The following is a 19,624-nucleotide window of genomic DNA, read 5'->3' as shown; positions in this document are numbered from 1 at the left end:
GACTCTAAATCAGTATAGTTACAGTTGGTTACTTTTTAGTCCCTTAAAACCAATACATTGCGATTTCATTACTGATTTGTTGCGCATTTAATACAAGATAAATAAAATTTGGTCCAAGATAAAAGTATTGATCAGTTGTTTGTACCACAGACACTTGGGGTTCGGACCTCCACACACCCCATTCTCCTACGCCCCTGGTTAAGTTTAGCCAATATATTTTAGCATTTTACCATGTATTGAGCATAGGTGACGATCATAAAAAGCATTCTGTAACATTTCAGCGTGTTTTTAAAAAATGCATTTTTACCATCAATGCTCTCAATACTAGAAGATATGCAACTTCTCACGAACACTAGAGAAACAATAGCCAGTTAAACGTTTAAATGAACCCCTACCAATGAATCACTGGTATCAATCGTCAGATCTGTTACCATTCTGTTAAATGACACCGGTCCCGACAACTGTCGTTTGTATTCCGACGAGAAATCAATAAATAATATAAATCAATCTATCTAAATTCTATGGAACACATCCTTGCGAATAGATCCCTGCTTTGAACTGCGCATATCATTGCCGGGTACCAAAATCACACCCTGGTACCGGCGCTCCCAAGTACAGGTGGCACTCACACATACAGCGCTCGATAAGCGATTTTAGAAGAGCGGTGGTGTAAGTATTTCTTATTGTATCTCCGGTAATTCAAAACTTTTCTTAAAATGAAAGATATCTGCGCCCTGATGAATAATTGGTGACTATGTTCTGTGAGTGTCACAACATTTCATCTTGAAATAAACAAAATACGGCGAGTTAAACGTGAACGTTTGACTCAAAAATGTCAAATGTCAAAACAACACGTAAAATACTCGGTAAATACTCCAAATGTATTCATTTTTGATACAGTATCGTATAGCCATGTCTTCCTACAATAACCAGTTCAAATTCCAAGACTTAGTTTGTTATATTTAAAGAATGACTCGTGTTTAAAGATGGTATGGGGTTTCAAAACGGCACTCACATCGTACAGGTGTTAATTTTTTTGGCGCTCAACAAGTACAGCTGGAGAAAAGTCTTCAGAAACGTAGACCTTGTTGTTGTTTACTCTCAGTGTGGTGCCTGTATGATCATAAATCATTATATTGTTAAAAAACTGACTGTAGAAGTCGACCTTTCTATGTTAAAACTTACGGCGACAATATTTTAACATTATATTTTATTAAAAAGCTTCTTGAAAACTGATTAATGCTAAATTTTGATATGTCCTAGGATTTCGTTGAAAAATAAAAAACGTGCTTCAAAACATTCATATGACTCAGTGGGATCAGTGGACGGTAAGGTTTGCAAGAAGATATGTGTGTGCTTGCGTGCGTTTGTGCGTGCGTATGCGTTTGGTTAAACGCCGTTACTAAACAATATTTCAGGTCAATCTCAACGTTTTTGAATACCAGTATAATGCAGTGAGCATCCGTATGATATATATAGAGCCAGGTCGATACTTTTTTCGTTGGGGTGTGGAATAAATGTTTAATGATAGTTAATTAGAGTTAGTAAAACTCATTTATAACGGACTGGCAAGTTTTCTATTCTTTTCTTTAATTTTAACAACTTACCATACGCCTACATTGAATGTATAATTAATGTTGAACGAAAAATTTTACTTGTTTCATTAGATTTAAGATTCAGTAAACACTCATAACAGAAAAATAGAAGGTTTTTACGGTGGATGATTTATACCATTTCATCAATTCGCCACGCGACCCCGTCGAGCGAAAACACGAGAATTAAAAAAAGTTAAACGCGCAGTGGTTAGCGGGCAAAAATTCGATAACATACGGCGACGCGGAGCGAAAACACGATTATGGGGATGGGGGGGGGGGGGGGTGGTGAGGGGTGCTGGCGTTGAGTGAGATTCAAGATGTAAAGCGGCTGGGTGCCCGGGTGCCCACCAATGTTATGCCATTTCAAACCTCAACTTCTTGCTCGGAGCCCGCTGAATCAGCCAGTTTTTCGCTCGACTGCCCCCGACGATTTACATATTAAATCTAAATTTTTTGTCTGCGATTCTCCATACAGAAAATACTAGGAATAAGAAAGGGCGAGAGCGTGGATTGAAAACATGATAATTAGTGGGGCGCTGAGCGAAAAGTCGATATTTACGTATAAATCGGCGCCTAAAATTAGCGGAAAGACGGAATGGCATATATCAGCCACCAAAGAATTTTGTTAAAATGTCTGTTCGGTACAAAAGACGCTCATATTTTAATATCTTATTAATTCAAGGAATTTATCAATTAATGAGTTCTTGTTTGGCTCTCTCAGCAATCGATGCGAGTCATTCCGATTTAATAGCAGACATGAGACGTAATGACTAGTTCCATTAACTACTGTTTAATCCAACATCAAACTGTTCTTGGTGGTGTAATCTCTACCATACATACTAACCAGTCCGATTCATCTCTTTTTCCGTTGTAGTTGCCTTAGAGCTGACGATTTCTCCACATTTCTGAAGACCTTTCTCTAGCTGTACTTGGTGAGCGTCAAAAAAAATGCACACCTGTGCGATGTGAGTGCCGTTTTGAAACCACTTACCTTCTTTCAACACGAGTCATTCTTTAAATATAACAAATTAAGTCTTGGAATTTGAACTGGTTATTGTAGGAAGATATGACTATACGAACCTGTATCAAAAATGAATACATCTGTAGTATTTACTGAGTATTTTACGTGATTTTTTTTACATTTGACATTTTTGAGTCAAACGTTCACGTTTAACTCGCCGTATTTTGTTTATTTCAAGATGAAATGTTGTGACACTCACGGAACATAGCCATCAATTATTCACCAGGGCTCAGATATCTTTCATTTTACAAAACGTTTTGAATTACCGGAGATACAATAAGAAATACTTACACCACCGCTCCTCCAAAATTGCTTATCGAGCGCTGTATGTGTGAGTGCCACCTGTACTTGGGGGCGCCGGTACCAGGGGGTGAAAATTGATACAGCTTCGACTGCATTATAACCGGATTATCGCTTCACCACGTGTTACACGAGGTTTGTTTACATAAAGAAGTGATGATCTGGTTTAACATAGCCGTAAGAGTAACAATTTTGGTTCCCGGTTTATGACATGCACTACACAAAGCGAGGGTCCAGCGCAAGCAAGTGTTCCCATTGTTCGTGAGAAGTTGCATATCTTCTAGTATTGAGAGCATTGATGGTAAAAATGCATTTTTTAAAAACACGCTGAAATGTTACAGAATGCTTTTTATGATCGTCACCTATGCTCAATACATGGTAAAATGCTAAAATATATTGGCTAAACTTAACCAGGGGCGTAGGAGAATGGGGTGTGTGGAGGTCCGAACCCCAAGTGTCTGTGGTTTGTACATATTTTCATTCATATTCCTGGTGTAGCGTTCATTTATTTTCAGAGAGATAAAACACAGAGAACGTTAAAATTGGCCAGGGAAAAGACAAGATTTTATTTCCTGTTTTCAATATTGATTACTGGGCTACTTCAACAGGGACAAAATCACAGACACTTGGGGTTCGGACCTCCACACACCCCATTCTCCTACGCCCCTGGTTAAGTTTAGCCAATATATTTTAGCATTTTACCATGTATTGAGCATAGGTGACGATCATAAAAAGCATTCTGTAACATTTCAGCGTGTTTTTAAAAAATGCATTTTTACCATCAATGCTCTCAATACTAGAAGATATGCAACTTCTCACGAACATGGGAACACTTGCTTGCGCTGGACCCTCGCTTTGTGTAGTGCATGTCATAAACCGGGAACCAAAATTGTTACTCTTACGGCTATGTTAAACCAGATCATCACTTCTTTATGTAAACAAACCTCGTGTAACACGTGGTGAAGCGATAATCCGGTTTATAATGCAGTCGAAGCTGTATCAATTTTCACCCCCTGGTACCGGCGCCCCCAAGTACAGGTGGCACTCACACATACAGCGCTCGATAAGCAATTTTGGAGGAGCGGTGGTGTAAGTATTTCTTATTGTATCTCCGGTAATTCAAAACGTTTTGTAAAATGAAAGATATCTGAGCCCTGGTGAATAATTGATGGCTATGTTCCGTGAGTGTCACAACATTTCATCTTGAAATAAACAAAATACGGCGAGTTAAACGTGAACGTTTGACTCAAAAATGTCAAATGTAAAAAAAATCACGTAAAATACTCAGTAAATACTACAGATGTATTCATTTTTGATACAGGTTCGTATAGTCATATCTTCCTACAATAACCAGTTCAAATTCCAAGACTTAATTTGTTATATTTAAAGAATGACTCGTGTTGAAAGAAGGTAAGTGGTTTCAAAACGGCACTCACATCGCACAGGTGTGCATTTTTTTTGACGCTCACCAAGTACAGCTAGAGAAAGGTCTTCAGAAATGTGGAGAAATCGTCAGCTCTAAGGCAACTACAACGGAAAAGAGATGAATCGGACTGGTTAGTTATGTATGGTAGAGATTACACCACCAAGAACAGTTTGATGTTGGATTAAACAGTAGTTAATGGAACTAGTCATTACGTCTCATGTCTGCTATTAAATCGGAATGACTCGCATCGATTGCTGAGAGAGCCAAACAAGAACTCATTAATTGATAAATTCCTTGAATTAATAAGATATTAAAATATGAGCGTCTTTTGTACCGAACAGACATTTTAACAAAATTCTTTGGTGGCTGATATATGCCATTCCGTCTTTCCGCTAATTTTAGGCGCCGATTTATAACGTAAATATCGACTTTTCGCTCAGCGCCCCACTAATTATCATGTTTTCAATCCACGCTCTCGCCCTTTCTTATTCCTAGTATTTTCTGTATGGAGAATCGCAGACAAAAAATTTAGATTTAATATGTAAATCGTCGGGGGCAGTCGAGCGAAAACTGGCTGATCAGCGGGCTCCGAGCAAGAAGTTGAGGTTTGAAAGGCATAACATTGGTGGGCACCCGGGCACCCAGCCGCTTTACATCTTGAATCTCACTCAACGCCAGCACCCCCCCCCCCCCCCCCCCCCCATCCCCATAATCGTGTTTTCGCTCCGCGTCGCCGTATGTTATCGAATTTTTGCCCGCTAACCACTGCGCGTTTAACTTTTTTTAATTCTCGTGTTTTCGCTCGACGGGGTCGCGTGGCGAATTGATGAAATGGTATAAATCACCCACCGTAAAGGTAGCAGATGGCGGTTTTTTCTAGTACTTCAGACTTCCGAGCGATGTGGCCAAGTCAGACGGCTTCCGATATCTTACGAGATGCAGACCTGAAAATAAAAAGATACCGGTTTACATCTTACTTGAAGAAGAAATAAAATACATAGTAAACTTCATACAAAGCATAGATTTTTAAATCCACAAGCCACCTGAAAGATAATTTCAGCCCGCGAAAATACATGACATTTCAGCCCAAATTAGCCATAACTCCAACTGGCCTTAAAATGTTAGGGGAATGGATAGAGACAAATGGCCACTTGCATTCTGTACTCAGTTTCAAGTATTACTTGCAGAGCTGGACAAAAATACCTGTCAACCGATTACTTTTTCACTATTTTCAACTGTGTGAGGCCTATATGACATTTGACAGTTCACGAGACGCTAAATGCTGATAGTGGCATATATGCATTTCAAGCAGTATATTGAAAATGATGCCATCAAGCTTACATTCGCATCTGCCAGAATTTCTGCAACATACCATTCTTAAACTTGTTAATCACAAACTCACATCAACAAATATTTCAAACATCAAAACTGCCTTCACTTCAAGGTTTTATCTCTAATGACAGATTTTGACCCTGGCCAATTCGAATCTGTGGCTGGAAACTACCAACTGCTACCTTAAGGACCAAGACATGCATCTCCATGGACTGTCTGGCACCTGATTCTAAGAAAATGATCTATGACAAATAAAATCTTACCAATATTTAAACAATGCTTTGTTCTTCTTGCAAATTGCACAAGTCCAAACAATGTCTACAATATTGTGGATTTGGCCCCATTTTACACACATATTTCTTACTGCATCTATCTTTCTGACATTAAAAAAAGACTTACCTACTATTACATGATGGCCATAAATGTACTGTATTAGCATTGTGCACAGCCCTGCATACTTGAGGAACAGAATTAAAAGCAGCACAGCTTACTTACCCAAGACTACTGTACTTCAAATCCGCAAGCTCAGGAAAAGCCGCCCCTGTTACAAGTACTTTTTCATATTACCTTACATACAGTAAGTATAAAATAGCTTTAAATAAATATTTTACAATGCACTTTTGTTGTTGTTGTTGTTGTTGTTGTTTTTTTTGTTGTTGTTGTGTTGTTGTTTTGTTGTTGCCAAACTTACCTATTTTAACGAATTCGAGCAATCTCCCAGTACATCTCCGAGAAACCGTATCTTCTCTTAATTAAAAACAAATATCTGCAAATGTTCCCTCACTCCAGGACCTTAAATGCACCCAAGATGTATCCACTCTCTACACTTTTCTTCTGTCGTCATGTCCTGACACCGATAAAGCCACAATAGAAATTTGTAAGAACTAAAATCATACCTGCCACTCGAGAAATATCTTCGAAAGAAATATCACCACAGAATCCAGTTCCGAGCCTTGTGAAACAGCCATGTGTTTACAAAATGCCAAAAAGTTGCACCTATATTTCCTTTAAATAGTCCTTCCTTTAAATTTGATATAAACTACAAAAGAAATGTGTTTCCCGCTAGAAATTTTAAGAAAACCCTACACTACAAACAAAAATAAGATTTACTTACCCGGTAAAATCAGAGTTACCTCCCCTTAACTTCTACCATATCAAACAACATCTGTCTATGTTATGAATCCATTCAGCTCGGATTTTTAAATAACACATACTGGAGAGCTTGAACAACACAAAAGAAAGCATGAAATAGTACTTACAAAAATTGACAAATGTCTTAAGGTAGCAGATGGCGGTTTTTTCTAGTACTTCAGACTTCCGAGCGATGTGGCCAAGTCACACGGCTTCCGATATCTTACGAGATGCAGACCTGAAAATAAAAAGATACCGTTTACATCTTACTTGAAGAAGAAATTTAAAATACATAGTAAACTTCATACAAAGCATAGATTTTTTAAATCCACAAGCCACCTGAAAGATAATTTCAGCCCGCGAAAATACATGACATTTCAGCCCAAATTAGCCATATCTCCAACTGGCCTTAAAATGTTAGGGGAATGGATAGAGACAAATGGCCACTTGCATTCTGTACTCAGTTTCAAGTATTACTTGCAGAGCTGGACAAAAATACCTGTCAACCGATTACTTTTTTCACTATTTTCAACTGTGTGAGGCCTATATGACATTTGACAGTTCACGAGACGCTCAATGCTGATAGTGGCATATATGCATTTCAAGCAGTTATATGAAAATGATGCCATCAAGCTTACATTCGCATCTGCCAGAATTTCTGCAACATACCATTCTTAAACTTGTTAATCACAAACTCACATCAACAAATATTTCAAACATCAAAACTGCCTTCACTTCAAGGTTTTATCTCTAATGACAGATTTTGACCCTGGCCAATTCGAATCTGTGGCTGGAAACTACCAACTGCTACCAAAAACCTTCTATTTTTCTGTTATGAGTGTTTACTGAATCTTAAATCTAATGAAACAAGTAAAATATTTTCGTTCAACATTAATTATACATTCAATGTAGGCGTATGGTAAGTTGTTAAAATTAAAGAAAAGAATAGAAAACTTGCCAGTCCGTTATAAATGAGTTTTACTAACTCTAATTAACTATCATTAAACATTTATTCCACACCCCAACGAAAAAAGTATCGACCTGGCTCTATATATATCATACGGATGCTCACTGCATTATACTGGTATTCAAAAACGTTGAGATTGACCTGAAATATTGTTTAGTAACGGCGTTTAACCAAACGCATACGCACGCACAAACCATGCCATGAATATTCTACCACTTTAGATTTCATACAGTTTGCCGGGTTTATGTGATGAATATAGCCGGTCTATCCCTCTGATCCATGACATTCCGTGCAAAGCATGGTTGCAAATTCATTCCGTGCAAAGCATGGTTGTAAATTATCTAAACACATGTACACTGCTGACTAGCGTACAAATTAAACCAACTATCAGTCAAATCGAGTGTGCAATATTTACTATTTGTTTAGTCCTCGTTGCTTCTGAGGGATCTATTTTTCAGATTTTGTTAGGGCCTAATATATTTTGTTGTTATTAAGTGATTAAGTATATATCAATATCTATTTCAAGAAAAAAAAAGACATTAGATAATTTTAGGATTTTTAATGATAACATCCTTACATCATTTAAGATATTTCAGCAAATAACTTTTTATTTACACTACAGTTTGTTCTTTGATTTTAATGCCGACCGTAACTTTGTAAATTCTTGTCCGGGCTGTAATTCTGTCATCCATGAAGGAATTTTGAAATAGTTTGGCATAAATATATTAACCTGAATGAGACGACGTTTCATGTGTAACACTCAGACCCCTTTCTACAAGGTTAAGGTCACACTTAGAAGTCAACAGTCCGGATCGTAACTTTGCCATTCATCCACAGGTGCCAGACACATAACCAAGTATTTTACTTAATAGACCTATATATGTATATAATAGACATTATATGTGTCTGGCACCTGTGCATTCATCAAGAGGTTTTAAAAGTACTTAGCATAAACGTTTATCAAAATGAGAACCCTAGCTCCAAGTTCAAGGTGTTAACAGGGTTATTTTTGTGTCCGATCCATATTTCTGCTATCCATGGAGGGATTTTGAAATATCTTGGCTTAAACGGTAACTATAATCAGATAATGTGTCACGCGCAAGACCCAGATCCCTTGCTCCAAGGTCAGTGTCTTATTTAGAAGTCATATCATAATAGATCTTTACGTGTCCGATATATAACTCTGTTATCCATGAGGGGGTTTTGAAACAACTTGGCATAAATGTTTACCATAAGGAGGCAATGTGTTACGCGCAAGACCCAGGCCCCTAGCTCCAAGATCAAGTTTACACTTAGAAGTCAAGTGAAAGGTTAAAAGGGTCTGTTTCATATCCGATTCGTAACTCTGTATTAATCATGTTACAATCTAAATATTTTAAGAGTTTGTACCAATTGCAAATTAGCTCAGTGGTAAAGCATACAGTCCATGTTAAACAGATCTTTTACCGTGTGGGTTCGAAACTCACCATCGACATTATTTTTTTTCTCGTAAACATTTAGATTCCTTCATGAACTATGTGACAACACAACAGAGAAGTATCATAAGCCGATATGGCAGATCAGAAAAGTTTACCATTATATCAAAGATGATATTGACTAAATGCATGCATTTAAGCCATGCAAATAATAAACATACTGTTGTTTTATATAAAGGCATACACACAAATACAAACCATCAGAGAAAGAAACAAAAATATGGGAATGAAAATGAAAACGAAAAGAAAACACACACACACACACACACACACACACACACAAAGAAAAAACGTGAAAAAAACTCACGTAGATTCGACCTCACAAAATGATTACGCGCAAGACCCAGACCCCTAGCTCCAAGATCAAGTTTACACTTAGAAGTCAAGTGAAAGGTTAAAAGGGTTTTTTTTTTTTATATCCGGTTCGTAACTCTGTCATTAATCAAGAAATTTTGAAATTAATTAGCAGAAATATTCCCCGATAACGAGAAAACGTGTCGTGCATAACAACCAGACCACTAGCTCCACGATCGATGTCACATTTAGAGGTTAACGGTTTTCATGGTGTGTTTCTTGTCAGTTCCATACCTATTCCGTCGATGAAGACATTTTAAAATTACATAGCATAAACGTTCCCTATATTAAAATGACGTGTCAGACGCAAGTCCAAAATCTCTAGTTTCAAAGTCAAACTTAGATTAAAAAGCTAACATTTATGTTTCTTGTCTAGTCAATAACTCTGCCATCATCAAACATTATTTGTCACAATTTTCCCTATGATGAGGTAGTGTGTCATACTCAAGACCCAGACCCTAGCTCTAAGGTCAAGGTTACCTTCAGAGAATGTTTTCTCTTGTCGAAATATTAGTCATACCTTACACTATTCTGGCATATTTTGCGCATCGAACTGTATCATTCTTGGACAAACCTCGGGGGCGTTTGTCACTAATAGTGCCATCTCTTGTTTGAGCTTCAGTTCTAACTTTGAGAGTTATATATATATTTGTACTTATCCCTTTAAATTGTCAAGGTCAGTAGTGGCTATAGTCAAGTTACCTTAAAGACACACCACTAACTAACTGTAACCTTTTGTATTTCCATAATGCTGTCTGACTAAAGTACATCTCCTATTACGCTATACTTAGGATCTGAAGACGTGCTATTGATATCCTCGTTCTGACGACCATTCCGTTAGCCAGGCAAAAGGCTTACTTACAACATTTTGTAAGAATAAAAAATCTGTAAGCGACTGGTCCCGGATTCGAGTCCCTGACAGCCTACACATTTTTACTTACTTACAACATTTTGTAAGAATAAAAAACCTATATTTAGACTGGGTTTTTGATAGTTACATTTTTTATGACGTAAAATATCAGCCGGTTAGCTCTGTCGGTAAAGCGTTAGCTCTGTCGGTAGAGCACTTGCTCTGTAAGCGACTGGTCCCGGATTCTAGTCCCTTTTTCTTAATTTTTGACATTCGAACAAGTCGTCTGATTGGTTAAAATAAAAAATAGAATTGCGAAGATAAAAATAGAAATTCTGGAAATCAAATACAAATGTATATACAGACGACGATTAAGAATGGGTCGTTCTCGGATCTTCGTTTAGAAGATCAAGTACTTCAGTCAGATTGTTCCATAATTGTAATTATACATTTTTGTATGGGGAAATGAGAAATAACAAGTGTCTAATTACAGTTTGACAGTAACAGATATAAGGCTAAGGCAATGTATTACTAAATATATTATTCAATTAATGTAGTAGTATGCATGGTACTTCATGTATTAAGGTGAGTTTAGATCACACTTTGTTTCTATATACAGTGTAAGATAGTTATTATTCTATTTTTTTATAAAACTATACTGAGAAGAGAATGACTGAGTAAGTTTGCAATGAAGTTATGAAAACCTGACTGAGCTTGTCCACCTGTCATCTTGTAGAATAGTTGTATGATACCAGTATTACCAGAATTATTTGCACAAAGTTCATGTGGGAGGAAAAAGTAGACCACTAGGTATTGGTGGGTCTTTAACTCTTCTAACTTGTTAAATACCGATGGATAAAAATAAATGCTATAGCCTATAATTAACGGTCAATGCGAATACGTTAATGTTACACACCGATAGCCACACGAAAACTACATGCAGATATAGACTTGCCACAGTTCTCTACTGCGAAAATCTAAAGTGGTAATTTTGACCGGGAATTCACGGCATGGCACGCAAGCACACACATATCTTCTTGCAAACCTTACCGTCCACTGATCCCACTGAGTCATATGAATGTTTTGAAGCACGTTTTTTATTTTTCAACGAAATCCTAGGACATATCAAAATTTAGCATTAATCAGTTTTCAAGAAGCTTTTTAATAAAATATAATGTTAAAATATTGTCGCCGTAAGTTTTAACATAGAAAGGTCGACTTCTACAGTCAGTTTTTTAACAATATAATGATTTATGATCATACAGGCACCACACTGAGAGTAAACAACAACAAGGTCTACGTTTCTGAAGACTTTTCTCCAGCTGTACTTGTTGAGCGCCAAAAAAATTAACACCTGTACGATGTGAGTGCCGTTTTGAAACCCCATACCATCTTTAAACACGAGTCATTCTTTAAATATAACAAACTAAGTCTTGGAATTTGAACTGGTATATTGTAGGAAGACATGGCTATACGATACTGTATCAAAAATGAATACATTTGGAGTATTTACCGAGTATTTTACGTGTTGTTTTGACATTTGACATTTTTGAGTCAAACGTTCACGTTTAACTCGCCGTATTTTGTTTATTTCAAGATGAAATGTTGTGACACTCACAGAACATAGTCACCAATTATTCATCAGGGCGCAGATATCTTTCATTTTAAGAAAAGTTTTGAATTACCGGAGATACAATAAGAAATACTTACACCACCGCTCTTCTAAAATCGCTTATCGAGCGCTGTATGTGTGAGTGCCACCTGTACTTGGGAGCGCCGGTACCAGGGTGTGATTTTGGTACCCGGCAATGATATGCGCAGTTCAAAGCAGGGATCTATTCACAAGGATGTGTTCCATAGAATTTAGATAGATTGATTTATATTTTTTATTGATTTCTCGTCGGAATACAAACGACAGTTGTCGGGACCGGTGTCATTTAACAGAATGGTAACAGATCTGACGATTGATACCAGTGATTCATTGGTAGGGGTTCATTTAAACGTTTAACTGGCTATTGTTTCTCTAGTGTTCGTGAGAAGTTGCATATCTTCTAGTATTGAGAGCATTGATGGTAAAAATGCATTTTTTAAAAACACGCTGAAATGTTACAGAATGCTTTTTATGATCGTCACCTATGCTCAATACATGGTAAAATGCTAAAATATATTGGCTAAACTTAACCAGGGGCGTAGGAGAATGGGGTGTGTGGAGGTCCGAACCCCAAGTGTCTGTGGACAAAATATTGTCATAGGTTTAAATAAATGGATGTAAAATTCCAGTAAACTTTAGCTTACCTGTATTGCAAAATTAACGTGTTCGTATTCTTGATGATGCCGGCAAGGATCATTATTGAACTGGTCTAAAATTACTAATGAACTATAAATGAATGGAATTTGTTTACGGGAGTGAACTTATTACTTAGTATAGAAATAACAAAAGTCAAAAGCTTGTTGTGTAAAGTTATACAAACACAAAATAGCCAAATTAAGTATAATCACACAGCGGCGGATAGACATATCTCTCGGATATTTCTTTCCCAATTCTTGCTAACATTACATCACAAGCATATGTTTGACGTTTGACTAGCATTTTATCGTAGGATAACTGCACTTCACAATATCACTTATAATGAAAATAAAGGTCACACTTTACTATATTCATTACAACTGGGGGGCCTTGTTTGTACGACTAAGACGTATATGTTGCTCTCTAAACATGATGCCAACTTTTCTTTACATTTTGCTTCAATATTAACGTTGTTCCTTAGGAAACTACATGCAGGTTGAACAAATCTATAAGAAGATCCTTTCGAAACAGAACACAACCAATTAAAACAATTACAGACTCGGTTGATCATGTTTGCTCATTAGTGGTAATGAAACGTAGAACACCCTTAACACCTCTAGCGATGACTTGAAGGAAATAATGAATAATATTAAATAATGCACATTCTAAATCGAAAAGCGATCCGAAACTGCTAAAAGTCAAAACTAAAAATGCATGTTTATGAAAAATGTGTTTGTCATTTTCATCTAGAAAGTGTGTAACATACCTATGAAAGATACTATTTGTTTCACGACACAAATTTTCCGAACGTTTTGATGTTATATCGTGATTTTCCCTCCTGATCAGGCTGATGGGCTCTGCCACCATTCCTCAAATCAAAACAAAGCAAACAAACTTAAACAAACAAGTCCCCTAAACACTGTGTACTTGTGATCCTGATTTTCCTGATATTCTGTATTCTATCGCTGGATTGGTTAAGTTGCGTTCGTTGACATTTGAGCCGCGCCATGGGAAAACCAACATAGTGGCTTTGTGACCAGCATGGATCCAGACCAGCCTGCGCATCCGCGCAGTCTGATCAGGATCCATGCTGTTCGCTAACAGTTTCTCTAATTGCAATAGGCTTTGAAAGCAAACAGTATAGATCCTGACCAGACTGATCCATGCTGGTCGCAAAGCCACTATGTTGGTTTTCCCATGGAGCAGCTTATTTAATTATTTCACGCATTTTAAGAATTTACATCCTGCGTATTTCTACAGGGATTTGGGATATAAAATAGTCGACAAACTTTCCCTGAATTCCATTTAAGAAACATAATTATTATTTTCCTGTATATCAGAATTATAATTATGTGACAGAGCATTCAATGTGAAAAACGCAAAAAACGCAGCAGTCTGTCGGAAAAAAATGTAATGGCGACTGAAAATGGCCGATGTCATCAACAACATGCGAAGGTATCGGAATGCGGTTATTTCCGGTTCTCGAAATATTTCGTTTTAAAGTGGCATCCTACGTGTTGATTCACCGATTGGTGAATTGCTGAATACACCAATTGGTTCATGATACACCGATCGGTGCATGATGCACCAATAAATTTCTGTAATTTCTGTAGCCCCATATTTCAAGAATGAATATTTTTGTTAAACACAAATGAAAAAGAAGTGTAAACTGTTTCTTACTTTCAGCTGCCTCACAGAAGTATACATGAAGAACCCCAGGTTCCTAAGGTTTGGCTCACTAAAGTTGTGAGCACATTAGATTTGTCCTTAAGTGTCCGTAGGCCCCCCATTTTTGCAATCTTTTTTATAGACTTTTAATAAAAATCACCAAGAATATTTTGTTGCATTTTACCTTTTCTTTTCAAAATGACTTTGGCTGATATATAAACAAGCTTTTTAATGATAAGGCCATACCAAATTGATTAATAGTTCTTCGGAAAATTTTCAAAAAAAATGGGAGCGAGCGAGCGAAATTTTTTTTTCTCAATTTTGATTTTTTCAGAGGCGGGTAGCTTTTACATGGAGCGAGCGGGTCTTTTTTTTTTTTTTTTTTTTTTTTTTTTGCAGTTATGATTAAATATTAAGTTAACATTTCTTTAAGAATAACACAGAACTTAAACATTTACAGTGTGACAAAGACAGTAGATAGCTTTTCTGTATGTTTTAAAGACTACATGAATGGTTTTGCAAATAAATTCTTGCTAAAACTCACTGAATCACTTTGTTTTTATTTTGGATTTATAATTACTGAGGGATGAATGTCTTATTTTTAATTTTGATTTTTCTACATTAATCTGAAGGCGTGCCTATTTAACGGCAGAGGATGAGGAATATTTAAGACAAAACGGGCACTCGAGTGGAATAACATATCTTCTGAAACCCAGTTAGATGGCTTCGACACATGAGCAACTTTGTGCCCCTAGTGAAATTCCAAACGGTAGAGGTGAGGGGAAAGTAATAAATCACTTGACCAATGAGACCAAACGGAGTTGGGCACACAAATGCTTCGACATTGCTCGAATCCATTGGAATAATTTCTTAACAGGCAAGGTTACAATATAGCTTAAGATTTTGTGGTAGAGGTTCATTTCAGTCAAAATTGATAACAGACGGACAAAAAATGATCCAAATATGGCCACTCTTTAAAAGTGTTATTTTTTGTGCTTTGACTGACTAACAACTGATAACAAATGGTTTGAAAACTTTATCTGAACAATATTTCTATGTTTAATCCAAATATTTTCAATTTGAATCCCCGTGGCCGTGCACGTCTTACAAGTCGGGCTTTGTTCCTTTCACTGTATAATTTGAACAATCGTAGAACGTGCCTACTTCATCACCTACCGGCACATCGAAGGCCATGTGTGGCACTAGCACAGACACTCCAGATTTAAAACAAATGATGAACAATACCATAATTCCTGACTTTTTGAGTTTGTGTCATCAGCTACATGTATTACGAACGCATGGATTCCGATCAATATCACTTTGACGCATTAAAACAGCGATAAAACCTGTTTACCGTTATCATTCCGGACCGCGTAATCAGAAAAAAAAAATGATTTTTTTCGGCGATTTTTAAGTACGTGCGGGCGGGTGAATTTTTTTTCTTTTTCTCGGGAATGAAATCATTGATGCGGTAGTTCCGACGAACGACAAATCAATTTGGTATGGCCCAAAGTTTATTTTCTGCAAAATGGAATGCATTGCATAACTGTATGAGAGGATGGTCACAATGAATTTAAACATATGTAAATCTAATTGTCGGTCTGTAACGTTCTTCGATTCATCTCATTTTACGCTATACAGATTCTGGTTTTCTATTAATTCCGTTTTAAGACATAATTCGGCAGTTAAGTCTATTATTTTGGTTTATTCCTCAACTTGTTATGTATTTCGTATTTGTTGGCAAAGCAAATTTCCAGTTACTTTCAACGACCTGTGGAGATTGACCCGAAAAGATACAAAAATGCGTACGGAATCACTAAACTATTTTATTACATACTCGTTTCTATTCCCCGTTTAGTTTCACTGGTACCGGAAAAGTCAATATTTTTCCATACACTGACGCCTGAATTTCATATCGGGTGCGTGACGTAATTCAGTGTGGGTTGTTGCACTATTTTTTCTATTTAGTTCGGTATTGTCATATTCAGGCTATTGAACAAATTTATGATATTTACATTATATTTATACATGTACATGCGTGTGTAATAAAAAGGTTATTATCTTTGCATCGGGAAATATGCACTCGTTCTTCAGCGGAAGAATATTGCGCTCCTAAAGTCGCCATTTTTTCAATGCTCGTCGCTTGTTATTTATCAATACTCGTAGATTCCATCCACTTAGTACTCACAAATAACTTCACGGAATTGATTCACTTACTGATGAGGAGAACAAATCTTTTTTTTAGATGTACACACGTATAAAAAAATACACGTCATTTTTCTAGCACTACCCCTGATCGTTGACAATATATCTGATTTGAAAACTCTGGGTTGGACCAGATATCTATCTATCTATCTATCTATCTGTCTGTCTGCCTGCTCTCCTGCCTCTCTACCTACCTACCTACCTATCTATTATTATTATTGATATTAATATTATTATAATTATTATTATTATTGTTGTTGTTGTTGTTGTTGTTATTGTTATTATATGCAAGTTATGCAGATGGAAGTTAATCATTCAAACTTTCTGTGACACCCAGAAGCTGTCAAGTATGGTCAGTGTACAAAAAGACTTAATATTTTCCCCCATCAAAAGTTTACTAGTGTAAGCTACAAGTATTCTCTCATCAGTGACTTTCCCCAATCAAAGCCTTAAATAATGATAAATACATGTAGTGATAACTTTCACTTTAATTGGCATTTTAATGATGCTAGTTTACAAATATCTATGTGATTAAAACATCCGGGACGAGGTTGATAATACTGAATTTGCGAGTAGATAATGTTTAAACTGGTTGCAAGTAAATATTGTTTAATTTGTTCAATAGCGAAACATGTAAATGCGCGTGTAAACACTTCAAAATATTTGATAATTTACAAAATAGTTCGTATCGTAATACTTATAGGAGGACACCATCGTTCTCCATAAAGTTGTTATTACCTGCACAGGTTTCTCGTATAGATTTCGTTATTTCTCTATCGTTATATGAATTACAGCGGAAGTATGTGCTTATTTCAATTTACCAAAACAGATTTGCATATAAATATATGCACACAACCAAGTTATGAAATATAGGTAAGTGACACACTAAATTCGCCAATTGGTCACGTTAGAGGAGGTAATAAAATATTTGAGATATGCACGACACAAATTAGGACGGATGGACTGACATGCACACAAGGGTAAATCTGAATAACCAACAAAAATGAAACTGGGGTCTGAGGAGTGGGTGTGGTGGTGCGTGTATCGCCTTACATCTAATAGTCGTGATAGTGTAGGTAAATATTTTAAAAGCACTAACGGTATTATTTAAATTTTATGGGTGCGTGTTCCATTTCTGTGTTGTAAAATGTATTTAATGATTGCCCCAGGAATCTATTGACACAGCTAGAGAATCTCGCTGATGAAGCTTATGAATTGTATTTTCCATTAAAATGACACTTACTTGTACGTGAAAATAATAATGAAAAAAAAATATGAAATTAGTATAGAGGATTGGATTTACACTTGGGGAGATCCTTAGCAACGAAAGCAAAATTTCGCGCATGCGCAACTCTACGTAGGGCAAAAAGGCATGACTGTACAATTTAAACAACGTAAAAGTTATATCACATTTCAATCTATTCGATCAATATGAATCTGTATTATAACATGTTGTAATAAATTACCACTGCAGGACAAAGAAAAATATATGTAAATCTTTGCATATCCACGACTGCCTCGCTCAAAATAAGATACTTCAACCAAAGAGCTATAAAAATAATATAATATATAATAATAGAAGTACTTTATACTTTTTTGTTTCGACTAATGCATATTTTAACTGATGATTAAGGATTCGTAATGAACAGGCAACAAACTATTTTCAGCAATATTGATCTTTCATCTCGACAAGTTTAAGTTAAAGAAAATTGAGAAATTGTTATTTTACACCAATTTAAAAAGCTGCTGTTTATATGGACATTTCTTAACAGATCTCTTTTTCTTAATCTGACAGAACATACAACCTGCCACAATAAGCTTACATAATAATATCATTGAAAGTCGAAGTTAAAAGTTGTATTGAGAGAAATCGAAGAATGTGTTTTAAAAATTCAAAAACTAAAAATTTTGAACGGGTTATAGATTTATTACAACTGATGTACCCAGGCCGCACCTCCCCCCCCCCCCCCCCCCCCACACACACACCACCACCACCACCACCACCCCCAGCCCCCACCACCACCACCTGTCCCATCATCTCGCGCACATCTGTAACGTCCGCTACGTGATATATTAATCCGAGAGCGTACTAGGCCGAAGAGCATTAAAGTAAGTTACATCGAAGAAGACATCTTATATGCTTTAGTAACTTTTATGATCCGGTCTAATTAGGTGACATCCTTGTTGAAAAGAAGTCCAATGTTATGGTTTTGATCACCAAGGTGACCTATGTTTTATCATGCCAGTTGCATAATGATTCAGTAATGTTATAATTTCCCGTATATCACTTAACACAGCAACATGAGTGACAAAGATCCGCGTCCCCTAAGAATTTATGTTAAATATCATTCAAATCGGAGAAAAATACATACAACAGCTATTTGAAAAATCATTTGACAGATAAAATGAAAGAAAATATGACATTTTCAGATGTAAGGAACAAATTTAATATTTATTTCGTGGGTTGATCTAGCCTAATGGAAATGTTTTTTTTTTTCTCACAAAAATAAGAAAAAAACGGCCTCTTAGGTAATTTTTAATCAAAAATTCTGTACAATAAATTGTGTGGTCAAAAGTTTCTTTATTGTGGCAAAATAATTCATAATATAAGGATGATTTTGTGTAGGTTTACTTAATGTTAAACAGTCTTTTTGCCACACGTAAAGAGCACATGCCCATTAAAATCAAAACATCCGGTAAACATCATAGGAACCAACAGCATTGTAAATCCGTCTATAATTACATTAAAAATGTATCGTTGCCTATTTCAAGGAAGGTACATCTTTATTTTCAGTACTTGTACCTACAGTAGTATAGGAGATTACCACCCTATACTACTACCTACCACTAGTACCTTTCTGAAATGCTATGTTGTTCTTTAGGTAACTTCCGTGCGACTACCTATTCTCCGTATCTGATTTCGGCATCCTTCGGTCATAACAGACAATCCTTTTTTCAAAATAACCGGAGAATGCCGAAATCGCACACGGATAAATACGTAATTGAACGGAAA

At 36.4% G+C, this 19,624-nt stretch overlaps 1 long non-coding RNA gene across 2 annotated transcripts; it reads right to left on the bottom strand.

Annotated features, from left to right (window-relative positions):
* Positions 1-5,189: 5,189 nt before the first annotated feature.
* On the bottom strand, positions 5,190-7,605 carry LOC128547636 (uncharacterized). Of its 2 annotated transcripts, none has more exons than XR_008366606.1 (3): positions 7,305-7,605; positions 6,934-7,043; positions 5,190-5,286 (listed from the first exon to the last, which is right to left on the bottom strand). It is a non-coding gene; the product is annotated as an uncharacterized LOC128547636 (long non-coding RNA). The 2 variants fall into 2 exon arrangements; XR_008366607.1 differs by having other exon boundaries at positions 7,505-7,523.
* Between the last annotated feature and the right edge of the window lie 12,019 nt (positions 7,606-19,624).

The sequence above is a fragment of the Mercenaria mercenaria genome, chromosome 13, assembly GCF_021730395.1.
Source record: "Mercenaria mercenaria strain notata chromosome 13, MADL_Memer_1, whole genome shotgun sequence".
Taxonomy (NCBI): Eukaryota; Metazoa; Mollusca; class Bivalvia; order Venerida; family Veneridae; genus Mercenaria; species Mercenaria mercenaria.
This window is presented reverse-complemented; position numbering and strand designations above follow the sequence as displayed.